The sequence below is a fragment of the Coregonus clupeaformis genome, chromosome 17 (genome assembly GCF_020615455.1).
Source record: "Coregonus clupeaformis isolate EN_2021a chromosome 17, ASM2061545v1, whole genome shotgun sequence".
NCBI classification, from domain to species: Eukaryota; Metazoa; Chordata; class Actinopteri; order Salmoniformes; family Salmonidae; genus Coregonus; species Coregonus clupeaformis.
Window position 1 is genome coordinate 20878094 of NC_059208.1, and position 13809 is coordinate 20891902.

A 13809-nucleotide genomic window follows, 5' to 3' on the forward strand; every position below is an offset into this window, starting at 1 on the left:
GCTGAAACAGTGTTGAATAAGGTGAACCAGTGCTGCTGAAACAGTGTTGAATAAGGTGAACCAGTGCTGCTGAAACAGTGTTGAATAAGGTGAACCAGTGCTGCTGAAACAGTGTTGAATAAGGTAGACCAGTGCTGCTGAAACAGTGTTGAATAAGGTAGACCAGTGCTGCTGAAACAGTGTTGAATAAGGTGAACTAGTGCCGCTGAAACAGTGTTGAATAAGGTAATCTAGTGCTGCTGAAACAGTGTTGAATAAGGTGAACCAGTGCTGCTGAAACAGTGTTGAATAAGGTCAACTAGTGCTGCTGAAACATTGTTCAATAAGGTCAACTAGTGCTTCTGAAACAGTGTTGAATAAAGTGAAGCAGTGCTGCCGAAACAGTGTTGAATAAGGTGAACGAGTGCTGCTGAAACAGTGTTGAATAAGGTGAACTAGTGCTGCTGAAACATTGTTGAATAAGGTACACCAGTGCTGCTGAAACAGTGTTGAATAAGGTGAACCAGTGCTGCTGAAACAGTGTTGAATAAGGTCAACTAGTGTTGCTGAAACATTGTTGAATAAGGTCAACTAGTGCTGCTGAAACATTGTTGAATAAGGTACACCAGTGCTGCTGAAACAGTGTTGAATAAGGTGAACCAGTGCTGCTGAAACAGTGTTGAATAAGGTCAACTAGTGCTGCTAAAACATTGTTGAATAAGGTCAACTAGTGCTGCTGAAACAGTGTTGAATAAGGTCAACTAGTGCTGCTGAAACAGTGTTGAATAAGGTGAACCAGTGCTGCTGAAACAGTGTTGAATAAGGTGAACCAGTGCTGCTGAAACAGTGTTGAATAAGGTGAACCAGTGCTGCTGAAACAGTGTTGAATAAGGTCAACCAGTGCTGCTGAAACAGTGTTGAATAAGGTGAACCAGTGCTGCTGAAACAGTGTTGAATAAGGTGAACCAGTGCTGCTGAAACAGTGTTGAATAAGGTGAACCAGTGCTGCTGAAACAGTGTTGAATAAGGTAAACTAGTGCTGCTGAAACAGTGTTCAATAAGGTGAACCAGTGCTGCTGAAACAGTGTTGAATAAGGTGAACGAGTGCTGCTGAAACAGTGTTGAATAAGGTGAACTAGTGCTGCTGAAACATTGTTGAATAAGGTACACCAGTGCTGCTGAAACAGTGTTGAATAAGGTGAACCAGTGCTGCTGAAACAGTGTTGAATAAGGTCAACTAGTGCTGCTGAAACATTGTTGAATAAGGTCAACTAGTGCTGCTGAAACAGTGTTGAATAAAGTGAACCAGTGTTGCTGAAACAGTGTTGAATAAGGTGAACCAGTGCGGATGAAACAGTGTTGAATAAGGTGACCCAGTGCTGCTGAAACAGTGTTGAATAAGGTGAACCAGTGCTGCTGAAACAGTGTTGAATAAGGTAAACTAGAGCTGCTGAAACAGTGTTGAATAAGGTAAACTAGTGCTGCTGAAACATTGTTGAATAAGGTGAACCTGTGCTGCTGAAACATTGTTGAATAAGGTGAACCAGTTCTGCTGAAACAGTGTTGAATTAGGTCAACTAGTGCTGCTGAAACAGTGTTGAATAAGGTAAACTAATGCTGCTGAAACAGTGTTGAATAAGGTAAACTAGTGCTGCTGAAACAGTGTTGAATAAGGTCAACCAGTGCTGCTGAAACAGTGTTGAATAAGGTCAACTAATGCTGCTGAAACAGTGTTGAATAAGGTCAACTAGTGCTGCTGAAACATTGTTGAATAAGGTGAACTAGTGCTGCTGAAACATTGTTGAATAAGGTACACCAGTGCTGCTGAAACAGTGTTGAATAAGGTGAACCAGTGCTGCTGAAACAGTGTTGAATAAGGTCAACTAGTGCTGCTAAAACATTGTTGAATAAGGTCAACTAGTGCTGCTGAAAGAGTGTTGAATAAGGTCAACTAGTGCTGCTGAAACAGTTTTGAATAAGGTGAACCAGTGCTGCTGAAACAGTGTTGAATAAGGTGAACCAGTGCTGCTGAAACAGTGTTGAATAAGGTCAACCAGTGCTGCTGAAACAGTGTTGAATAAGGTGAACCAGTGCTGCTGAAACAGTGTTGAATAAGGTGAACCAGTGCTGCTGAAACAGTGTTGAATAAGGTGAACCAGTGCTGCTGAAACAGTGTTGAATAAGGTAAACTAGTGCTGCTGAAACAGTGTTCAATAAGGTGAACCAGTGCTGCTGAAACAGTGTTGAATAAGGTGAACGAGTGCTGCTGAAACAGTGTTGAATAAGGTGAACTAGTGCTGCTGAAACATTGTTGAATAAGGTACACCAGTGCTGCTGAAACAGTGTTGAATAAGGTGAACCAGTGCTGCTGAAACAGTGTTGAATAAGGTCAACTAGTGCTGCTGAAACATTGTTGAATAAGGTCAACTAGTGCTGCTGAAACAGTGTTGAATAAAGTGAACCAGTGCTGCTGAAACAGTGTTGAATAAGGTGAACCAGTGCGGATGAAACAGTGTTGAATAAGGTGACCCAGTGCTGCTGAAACAGTGTTGAATAAGGTGAACCAGTGCTGCTGAAACAGTGTTGAATAAGGTAAACTAGTGCTGCTGAAACAGTGTTGAATAAGGTAAACTAGTGCTGCTGAAACATTGTTGAATAAGGTGAACCTGTGCTGCTGAAACATTGTTGAATAAGGTGAACCAGTTCTGCTGAAACAGTGTTGAATAAGGTGAACCAGTGCTGCTGAAACAGTGTTGAATAAGGTAAACTAATGCTGCTGAAACAGTGTTGAATAAGGAAAACTAGTGCTGCTGAAACAGTGGTGAATAAGGTCAACCAGTGCTGCTGAAACAGTGTTGAATAAGGTCAACTAATGCTGCTGAAACAGTGTTGAATAAGGTCAACTAGTGCTGCTGAAACATTGTTGAATAAGGTGAACTAGTGCTGCTGAAACAGTGTTGAATAAGGTGAACCAGTGCTGCTGAAACAGTGTTGAATAAGGTGAACTAGTGCCGCTGAAACAGTGTTGAATAAGGTAATCTAGTGCTGCTGAAACAGTGTTGAATAAGGTGAACCAGTGCTGCTGAAACAGTGTTGAATAAGGTGAACCAGCGCTGCTGAAACAGTGTTGAATAAGGTGAACCAGCGCTGCTGAAACAGTGTTGAATAAGGTGAACCAGCGCTGCTGAAACAGTGTTGAATAAGGTGAACCAGTGCTGCTGAAACAGTGTTGAATAAGGTGAACCAGCGCTGCTGAAACAGTGTTGAATAAGGTGAACCAGTGCTGCTGAAACAGTGTTGAATAAGGTGAACTAGTGCTGCTGAAACAGTGTTGAATAAGGTAAACTAGTGCTGCTGAAACAGTGTTGAATAAGGTAAACTAGTGCTGCTGAAACAATGTTGAATAAGGTAAACTAGTGCTGCTGAAACATTGTTGAATAAGGTGAACCTGTGCTGCTGAAACATTGTTGAATAAGGTGAACCAGTGCTGCTTAAACAGTGTTGAATAAGGTGAACCAGTGCTGCTGAAACAGTGTTGAATAAGGTACACCAGTGCTGCTGAAACAGTGTTGAATAAGGTGAACCCGTGCTGCTGAAACAGTGTTGAATAAGGTCAACTAGTGCTGCTGAAACAGTGTTGAATAAGGTAAACCAGTGCTGCTGAAACAGTGTTGAATAAGGTCAACCAGTGCTGCTGAAACAGTGTTGAATAAGGTCAACTAATGCTGCTGAAACAGTGTTGAATAAGGTCAACTAGTGCTGCTGAAACATTGTTGAATAAGGTGAACCAGTGCTGCTGAAACAGTGTTGAATACGGTGAACCAGTGCTGCTGAAACAGTGTTGAATAAAGTCAACTAGTGCTGCTGAAACATTGTTCAATAAGGTCAACTAGTGCTGCTGAAACAGTGTTGAATAAAGTGAACCAGTGCTGCCGAAACAGTGTTGAATAAGGTGAACGAGTGCTGCTGAAACAGTGTTGAATAAGGTGAACTAGTGCTGCTGAAACATTGTTGAATAAGGTACACCAGTGCTGCTGAAACAGTGTTGAATAAGGTGAACCAGTGCTGCTGAAACAGTGTTGAATAAGGTCAACTAGTGTTGCTGAAACATTGTTGAATAAGGTCAACTAGTGCTGCTGAAACATTGTTGAATAAGGTACACCAGTGCTGCTGAAACAGTGTTGAATAAGGTGAACCAGTGCTACTGAAACAGTGTTGAATAAGGTCAACTAGTGCTGCTAAAACATTGTTGAATAAGGTCAACTAGTGCTGCTGAAACAGTGTTGAATAAGGTCAACTAGTGCTGCTGAAACATTGTTGAATAAGGTGAACCAGTGCTGCTGAAACAGTGTTGAATAAGGTGAACCAGTGCTGCTGAAACAGTGTTGAATAAGGTGAACCAGTGCTGCTGAAACAGTGTTGAATAAGGTGAACCAGTGCTGCTGAAACAGTGTTGAATAAGGTCAACCAGTGCTGCTGAAACAGTGTTGAATAAGGTGAACCAGTGCTGCTGAAACAGTGTTGAATAAGGTCAACCAGTGCTGCTGAAACAGTGTTGAATAAGGTGAACTAGTGCTGCTGAAACATTGTTGAATAAGGTACACCAGTGCTGCTGAAACAGTGTTGAATAAGGTGAACCAGTGCTGCTGAAACAGTGTTGAATAAGGTCAACTAGTGCTGCTGAAACATTGTTGAATAAGGTCAACTAGTGCTGCTGAAACAGTGTTGAATAAGGTGAACCAGTGCTGCTGAAACAGTGTTGAATAAGGTCAACTAGTGCTGCTGAAACATTGTTCAATAAGGTCAACTAGTGCTGCTGAAACAGTGTTGAATAAAGTGAACCAGTGCTGCGAAACAGTGTTGAATAAGGTGAACGAGTGCTGCTGAAACAGTGTTGAATAAGGCCAACTAGTGCTGCTGAAACAGTGTTGAATAAGGTCAACTAGTGTTGCTGAAACATTGTTGAATAAGGTCAACTAGTGCTGCTGAAACATTGTTGAATAAGGTACACCAGTGCTGCTGAAACATTGTTGAATAAGGTCAACTAGTGCTGCTGAAACAGTGTTGAATAAGGTGAACCAGTGCTGCTGAAACAGTGTTGAATAAGGTCAACTAGTGCTGCTGAAACATTGTTCAATAAGGTCAACTAGTGCTGCTGAAACAGTGTTGAATAAAGTGAACCAGTGCTGCCGAAACAGTGTTGAATAAGGTGAACGAGTGCTGCTGAAACAGTGTTGAATAAGGCGAACTAGTGCTGCTGAAACAGTGTTGAATAAGGTCAACTAGTGTTGCTGAAACATTGTTGAATAAGGTCAACTAGTGCTGCTGAAACATTGTTGAATAAGGTACACCAGTGCTGCTGAAACAGTGTTGAATAAGGTGAACCAGTGCTGCTGAAACAGTGTTGAATAAGGTAAACTAGTGCTGCTGAAACAGTGTTCAATAAGGTGAACCAGTGCTGCTGAAACAGTGTTGAATAAGGTGAACGAGTGCTGCTGAAACAGTGTTGAATAAGGTGAACTAGTGCTGCTGAAACATTGTTGAATAAGGTACACCAGTGCTGCTGAAACAGTGTTGAATAAGGTGAACCAGTGCTGCTGAAACAGTGTTGAATAAGGTCAACTAGTGCTGCTGAAACATTGTTGAATAAGGTCAACTAGTGCTGCTGAAACAGTGTTGAATAAAGTGAACCAGTGCTGCTGAAACAGTGTTGAATAAGGTGAACCAGTGCTGCTGAAACAGTGTTGAATAAGGTGAACGAGTGCTGCTGAAACAGTGTTGAATAAGGTGAACTAGTGCTGCTGAAACATTGTTGAATAAGGTACACCAGTGCTGCTGAAACAGTGTTGAATAAGGTGAACCAGTGCTGCTGAAACAGTGTTGAATAAGGTCAACTAGTGCTGCTGAAACATTGTTGAATAAGGTCAACTAGTGCTGCTGAAACAGTGTTGAATAAAGTGAACCAGTGCTGCTGAAACAGTGTTGAATAAGGTGAACCAGTGCGGATGAAACAGTGTTGAATAAGGTGAACCAGTGCTGCTGAAACAGTGTTGAATAAGGTGAACCAGTGCTGCTGAAACAGTGTTGAATAAGGTAAACTAGTGCTGCTGAAACAGTGTTGAATAAGGTAAACTAGTGCTGCTGAAACATTGTTGAATAAGGTGAACCTGTGCTGCTGAAACATTGTTGAATAAGGTGAACCAGTTCTGCTGAAACAGTGTTGAATAAGTTCAACCAGTGCTGCTGAAACAGTGTTGAATAAGGTAAACTAATGCTGCTGAAACAGTGTTGAATAAGGTAAACTAGTGCTGCTGAAACAGTGTTGAATAAGGTCAACCAGTGCTGCTGAAACAGTGTTGAATAAGGTCAACTAATGCTGCTGAAACAGTGTTGAATAAGGTCAACTAGTGCTGCTGAAACATTGTTGAATAAGGTGAACTAGTGCTGCTGAAACAGTGTTGAATAAGGTGAACGAGTGCTGCTGAAACAGTGTTGAATAAGGTGAACTAGTGCCGCTGAAACAGTGTTGAATAAGGTAATCTAGTGCTGCTGAAACAGTGTTGAATAAGGTGAACCAGTGCTGCTGAAACAGTGTTGAATAAGGTGAACCAGCGCTGCTGAAACAGTGTTGAATAAGGTGAACCAGTGCTGCTGAAACAGTGTTGAATAAAGTGAACCAGCGCTGCTGAAACAGTGTTGAATAAGGTGAACCAGTGCTGCTGAAACAGTGTTGAATAAGGTGAACCAGTGCTGCTGAAACAGTGTTGAATAAGGTGAACCAGTGCTGCTGAAACAGTGTTGAATAAGGTAGACCAGTGCTGCTGAAACAGTGTTGAATAAGGTAGACTAGTGCTGCTGAAACAGTGTTGAATAAGGTGAACCAGTGCTGCTGAAACAGTGTTGAATAAGGTGAACGAGTGCTGCTGAAACAGTGTTGAATAAGGTGAACTAGTGCTGCTGAAACATTGTTGAATAAGGTACACCAGTGCTGCTGAAACAGTGTTGAATAAGGTGAACCAGTGCTGCTGAAACAGTGTTGAATAAGGTCAACTAGTGCTGCTGAAACATTGTTGAATAAGGTCAACTAGTGCTGCTGAAACAGTGTTGAATAAAGTGAACCAGTGCTGCTGAAACAGTGTTGAATAAGGTGAACCAGTGCTGCTGAAACAGTGTTGAATAAGGTGAACGAGTGCTGCTGAAACAGTGTTGAATAAGGTGAACTAGTGCTGCTGAAACATTGTTGAATAAGGTACACCAGTGCTGCTGAAACAGTGTTGAATAAGGTGAACCAGTGCTGCTGAAACAGTGTTGAATAAGGTCAACTAGTGCTGCTGAAACATTGTTGAATAAGGTCAACTAGTGCTGCTGAAACAGTGTTGAATAAAGTGAACCAGTGCTGCTGAAACAGTGTTGAATAAGGTGAACCAGTGCGGATGAAACAGTGTTGAATAAGGTGAACCAGTGCTGCTGAAACAGTGTTGAATAAGGTGAACCAGTGCTGCTGAAACAGTGTTGAATAAGGTAAACTAGTGCTGCTGAAACAGTGTTGAATAAGGTAAACTAGTGCTGCTGAAACATTGTTGAATAAGGTGAACCTGTGCTGCTGAAACATTGTTGAATAAGGTGAACCAGTTCTGCTGAAACAGTGTTGAATAAGGTCAACCAGTGCTGCTGAAACAGTGTTGAATAAGGTAAACTAATGCTGCTGAAACAGTGTTGAATAAGGTAAACTAGTGCTGCTGAAACAGTGTTGAATAAGGTCAACCAGTGCTGCTGAAACAGTGTTGAATAAGGTCAACTAATGCTGCTGAAACAGTGTTGAATAAGGTCAACTAGTGCTGCTGAAACATTGTTGAATAAGGTGAACTAGTGCTGCTGAAACAGTGTTGAATAAGGTGAACGAGTGCTGCTGAAACAGTGTTGAATAAGGTGAACTAGTGCCGCTGAAACAGTGTTGAATAAGGTAATCTAGTGCTGCTGAAACAGTGTTGAATAAGGTGAACCAGTGCTGCTGAAACAGTGTTGAATAAGGTGAACCAGCGCTGCTGAAACAGTGTTGAATAAGGTGAACCAGTGCTGCTGAAACAGTGTTGAATAAAGTGAACCAGTGCTGCTGAAACAGTGTTGAATAAGGTGAACCAGTGCTGCTGAAACAGTGTTGAATAAGGTGAACCAGTGCTGCTGAAACAGTGTTGAATAAGGTGAACCAGTGCTGCTGAAACAGTGTTGAATAAGGTAGACCAGTGCTGCTGAAACAGTGTTGAATAAGGTAGACCAGTGCTGCTGAAACAGTGTTGAATAAGGTGAACCAGTGCTGCTGAAACAGTGTTGAATAAGGTGAACCAGTGCTGCTGAAACAGTGTTGAATAAGGTGAACCAGTGCTGCTGAAACAGTGTTGAATAAGGTGAACCAGTGCTGCTGAAACAGTGTTGAATAAGGTGAACCAGTGCTGCTGAAACAGTGTTGAATAAGGTGAACCAGTGCTGCTGAAACAGTGTTGAATAAGGTAGACCAGTGCTGCTGAAACAGTGTTGAATAAGGTAGACCAGTGCTGCTGAAACAGTGTTGAATAAGGTAGACCAGTGCTGCTGAAACAGTGTTGAATAAGGTGAACCAGTGCTGCTGAAACAGTGTTGAATAAGGTGAACCAGTGCTGCTGAAACAGTGTTGAATAAGGTGAACCAGTGCTGCTGAAACAGTGTTGAATAAGGTGAACCAGTGCTGCTGAAACAGTGTTGAATAAGGTGAACCAGTGCTGCTGAAACAGTGTTGAATAAGGTGAACCAGTGCTGCTGAAACAGTGTTGAATAAGGTAGACCAGTGCTGCTGAAACAGTGTTGAATAAGGTAGACCAGTGCTGCTGAAACAGTGTTGAATAAGGTAGACCAGTGCTGTGCTCTGAATACATCAGTCTGACTCCTCTGGGTCTGCAGTGATCCTCAGGGATCTTCCTTCTGATGGAGTGATGTTATTATCTCCTCTTCATTCAAGTCTTCGGGGGAGAGAGAAGCATGATTTATCACACCTAACGTCCTTATTATGAAGCCTGCCTCAAGCTTCTTTCCTACTAGTCAAAGACAGCTTGGAGGTAGAGTGACATTGACAGGATGTGTCTTTGACAGACGTCTGTAACTAGCTCTGAAATAGATCGTACTCACACGTCATTAGGACAAGTGCACTGGCACGCCGTTTTAGATACTGTTGGAAAAAAGAGACACGTGACAAAGCAAGTTGTATTTCACTGCAGCAGTGACAGACAGAGTGTGTAATCAGGGTCTAATGAGTTAACAGGAAACACTGACTGAATACACTGACACACCATGCCTAAGGTGCGTTTGACACTTCTATACACACTAACACACACACCCACAGGTGGGCCACAGGTAAGGTAACCATTTCCATGCCCAGAGGGATATTTACACACCAGGAAGACAGACAACTAGATAAGTATTCAATAAAGACGGAAAATATACAGAAAATACACATTATTTAAAATGTCAATCTCGTTCTCTCGCTTTCATACCAGGCCAGGGACATAATCGTGTAGCTTGTTGTTTCACCCTTTTTTAAATTAAATGTAATAAAATCCCTTGAACAGGGATGTCAGACGTTGGGTGCCTGTCTGGCTGTCAGTGTTTTCTCTATTCCACTTCCTCCCTAATTATTTTCTCTCTAGTGGAACAACAAAATACTTTAAACAGTCAAATGTTCTTACACACTGGGGGACAGCCTAAGAACCCTTTTAGGTTCTACATAGCACCTTTATTTCTAAGAGTATAGCTGAATGTCGGAGGGAATTAAATGATTAGTTGAGCCGGTACCATCAAACACAATACGTAGTTGATGATGAATGAATCCCATGAGGAAACTAGTCAGTAGAGCAATGAGCTGTGGAGAGTGAAAGGCCAACTGCTGCCAGGCCCAGGGACTCAAATCCCCTGCTTCTCTGTCAGTTGGCACTAGCAGCATCAATTCTAGAACAATAGAATTCAGGCAGCCGATGGAATGGAATTACCCTTCTATCACAGGGCTCAGTGACAACCTCAGCAATCTACATCCAGCTCACTACCACTATACTGTTATCTAGTAGGATCAATAATAGTAGGACTACACACACACACACGCACGCACGCACACACACACACACACACACACACACACACGCACACATACACACACGCACACATACACATTCACATCACTCCAGAGACATGTCTCTCTCATAGCACATTTACACCTGTAGTAGTTTGCCAAATGAAAGCAGTAGTTTGCCAAATGAAAGCAGTAGTTTGCCAAATGAAAGCAGTAGTTTGCCAAATGAAAGCAGTAGTTTGCCAAATGAAACCAGTAGTTTGCCAAATGAAACCAGTAGTTTTCCAAATGAAACCAGTAGTTTGCCAAATGAAACCAGTAGTTTTCCAAATGAAACCAGTAGTTTTCCAAATGAAACCAGTAGTTTGCCAAATGAAACCAGTAGTTTGCCAAATGAAACTAGTAGTTTTCCAAATGAAACCAGTAGTTTTCCAAATGAAACCAAATGAAACCAGTAGTTTGCCAAATGAAACCAGTAGTTTGCCAAATGAAACCAGTAGTTTTCCAAATGCAACCAGTAGTTTTCCAAATGAAACCAGTAGTTTGCCAAATGAAACCAGTAGTTTGTCAAATGAAACCAGTAGTTTGCCAAATGAAACCAGTAGTTTGCCAAATGAAACCAGAAGTTTGCCAAATGAAACCAGTAGTTTTCCAAATGAAACCAGTAGTTTTCCAAATGAAACCAGTAATTTGCCAAATGAAATCAGTAGTTTGCCAAATGAAACCAGTAGTTTGCCAAATGAAACCAGTAGTTTGCCAAATGAAACCAGTAGTTTGCCAAATGAAACCATAATTTGTCATAAGCCCCCCCTCCTTAATAGTTCTCCAGTGTCTATTCCCTATACCTACCCCCCCCCCTTAATAGTTCTCCACTGTCTATTCCCTATACCCCCCTCCTTAATAGTTCTCCAGTGTCTATTCCCTATACCTACCCCCCTTAATAGTTCTCCAGTGTCTATTCCCTATACCTACCCCGCCCCTCCTTAATAGTTATCCAGTGTCTATTCCCTATACAACCCTCATGATCTTCAGATGGGACTACAACCCTCATGACCTTCAGATGGGACTACAACCCTCATGATCTTCAGATGGGACTACAACCCTCATGATCTTCAGATGGGACTACAACCCTCATGACCTTCAGATGGGACTACAACCCTCATGACCTTCAGATGGGACTACAACCCTCATGGCCTTCAGATGGGACTACAACCCTCATGACATGCACCATCAGCTTCATGGAACACTTACTAGATGCATCACTGAATTAGGCAAGACCATGAACTCCCGAGACGCATCTCAAGATGGAATATCATATAAGCTATTAAGGGGGGCGGGGGATAGGTATAGGGGATATACACTGGAGAGCTTTTGCTGTGAATTGAAGAGTTAACAGGCTGTAAAGAATATCAATATTTTTATTCAGCACCTCTTATAGAAGCAGCCCTGCAGCACAGGGGATAACTGAGGGATAACAACACCCACTGTAACACCTATTAGCAGACTCCACTCTGGGCTAAGAGCACCGTGACAGAACAAGGACACCTCACAGCAGACCGTCAGTTGAGACTCCTCCACAGAGCCAGTGGTTGATCTTTGGCAGAGGACTACTCGTAATGACCAGAGTGGACCACCTCCACTACCAAGCCTGGTCAACCCTGACTGACCTCTAACCTCTGACCTCTGACTGGGAGACTGAGGAGAGGTTGATGTCTGGTTCATATAGTCATACCACCACTACAGTCCACCCACTGAGTAACTGAACACCACTACTGTAAACTGTACTCAACTGTACTACACCAAGTATTTTAGCACCACTACTGTAAACTGTATTAAACTGTACTACACCAAGTGTTTTAGCACCATTACTGTAAACTGTATTAAACTGTACTACACCAAGTGTTGTAGCACCATGTCACGGATTCTGCCGAGGCTGCTCCTCCTCCTAGTTCGGGCAGGCTTCGGCGTTCGTCGTCAGTAGTTTGCCAAATGAAACCAGTAGTTTGCCAAATGAAACCAGAAGTTTGCCAAATGAAACCAGTAGTTTTCCAAATGAAACCAGTAGTTTTCCAAATGAAACCAGTAATTTGCCAAATGAAATCAGTAGTTTGCCAAATGAAACCAGTAGTTTGCCAAATGAAACCAGTAGTTTGCCAAATGAAACCAGTAGTTTGCCAAATGAAACCATAATTTGTCATTAACCCCCCCCTCCTTAATATTTCTCCAGTGTCTATTCCCTATACCTACCCCCCCCCCCTTAATAGTTCTCCACTGTCTATTCCCTATACCCCCCTCCTTAATAGTTCTCCAGTGTCTATTCCCTATACCTACCCCCCCTTAATAGTTCTCCAGTGTCTATTCCCTATACCTACCCCGCCCCTCCTTAATAGTTATCCAGTGTCTATTCCCTATACAACCCTCATGATCTTCAGATGGGACTACAACCCTCATGATCTTCAGATGGGACTACAACCCTCATGACCTTCAGATGGGACTACAACCCTCATGATCTTCAGATGGGACTACAACCCTCATGACCTTCAGATGGGACTACAACCCTCATGATCTTCAGATGGGACTACAACCCTCATGACCTTCAGATGGGACTACAACCCTCATGATCTTCAGATGGGACTACAACCCTCATGATCTTCAGATGGGACTACAACCCTCATGATCTTCAGATGGGACTACAACCCTCATGATCTTCAGATGGGACTACAACCCTCATGACCTTCAGATGGGACTACAACCCTCATGATCTTCAGATGGGACTACAACCCTCATGATCTTCAGATGGGACTACAACCCTCATGACCTTCAGATGGGACTACAACCCTCATGACCTTCAGATGGGACTACAACCCTCATGACCTTCAGATGGGACTACAACCCTCATGACATGCACCATCAGCTTCATGGAACACTTACTAGATGCATCACTGAATTAGGCAAGACCATGAACTCCCGAGCCGCATCTCAAGATGGAATATCATATAAGCTATTAAGGAGGGCGGGGGGGGGATAGGTATAGGGGATATACACTGGAGAGCTTTTGCTGTGAATTGAAGAGTTAACAGGCTGTAAAGAATATCAATATTTTTATTCAGCACCTCTTATAGAAGCAGCCCTGCAGCACAGGGGATAACTGAGGGATAACAACACCCACTGTAACACCTATTAGCAGACTCCACTCTGGGCTAAGAGCACCGTGACAGAACAAGGACACCTCACAGCAGACCGTCAGTTGAGACTCCTCCACAGAGCCAGTGGTTGATCTTTGGCAGAGGACTACTCGTAATGACCAGAGTGGACCACCTCCACTACCAAGCCTGGTCAACCCTGACTGACCTCTAACCTCTGACCTCTGACTGGGAGACTGAGGAGAGGTTGATGTCTGGTTCATATAGTCATACCACCACTACAGTCCACCCACTGAGTAACTGAACACCACTACTGTAAACTGTACTCAACTGTACTACACCAAGTATTTTAGCACCACTACTGTAAACTGTATTAAACTGTACTACACCAAGTGTTGTAGCACCACTACTGTAAACTGTATTAAACTGTACTACACCAAGTGTTTTAGCACCATTACTGTAAACTGTATTAAACTGTACTACACCAAGTGTTGTAGCACCATGTTACGGATTCTGCCGAGGCTGCTCCTCCTCCTAGTTCGGGCAGGCTTCGGCGTTCGTCGTCCCCGGAGTACTAGCTGCCACCGTTGAATC

At 42.7% G+C, this 13809-nt stretch overlaps 1 protein-coding gene across 1 annotated transcript in view; it reads right to left on the bottom strand.

Moving 5' to 3' along the window:
- The window catches only part of LOC121585340 (F-actin-uncapping protein LRRC16A-like), a 250051-nt gene that overhangs the window by 217196 nt on the left and 19046 nt on the right, over nt 1–13809 (bottom strand). The gene's annotated exons all lie outside the window — the stretch shown is intronic.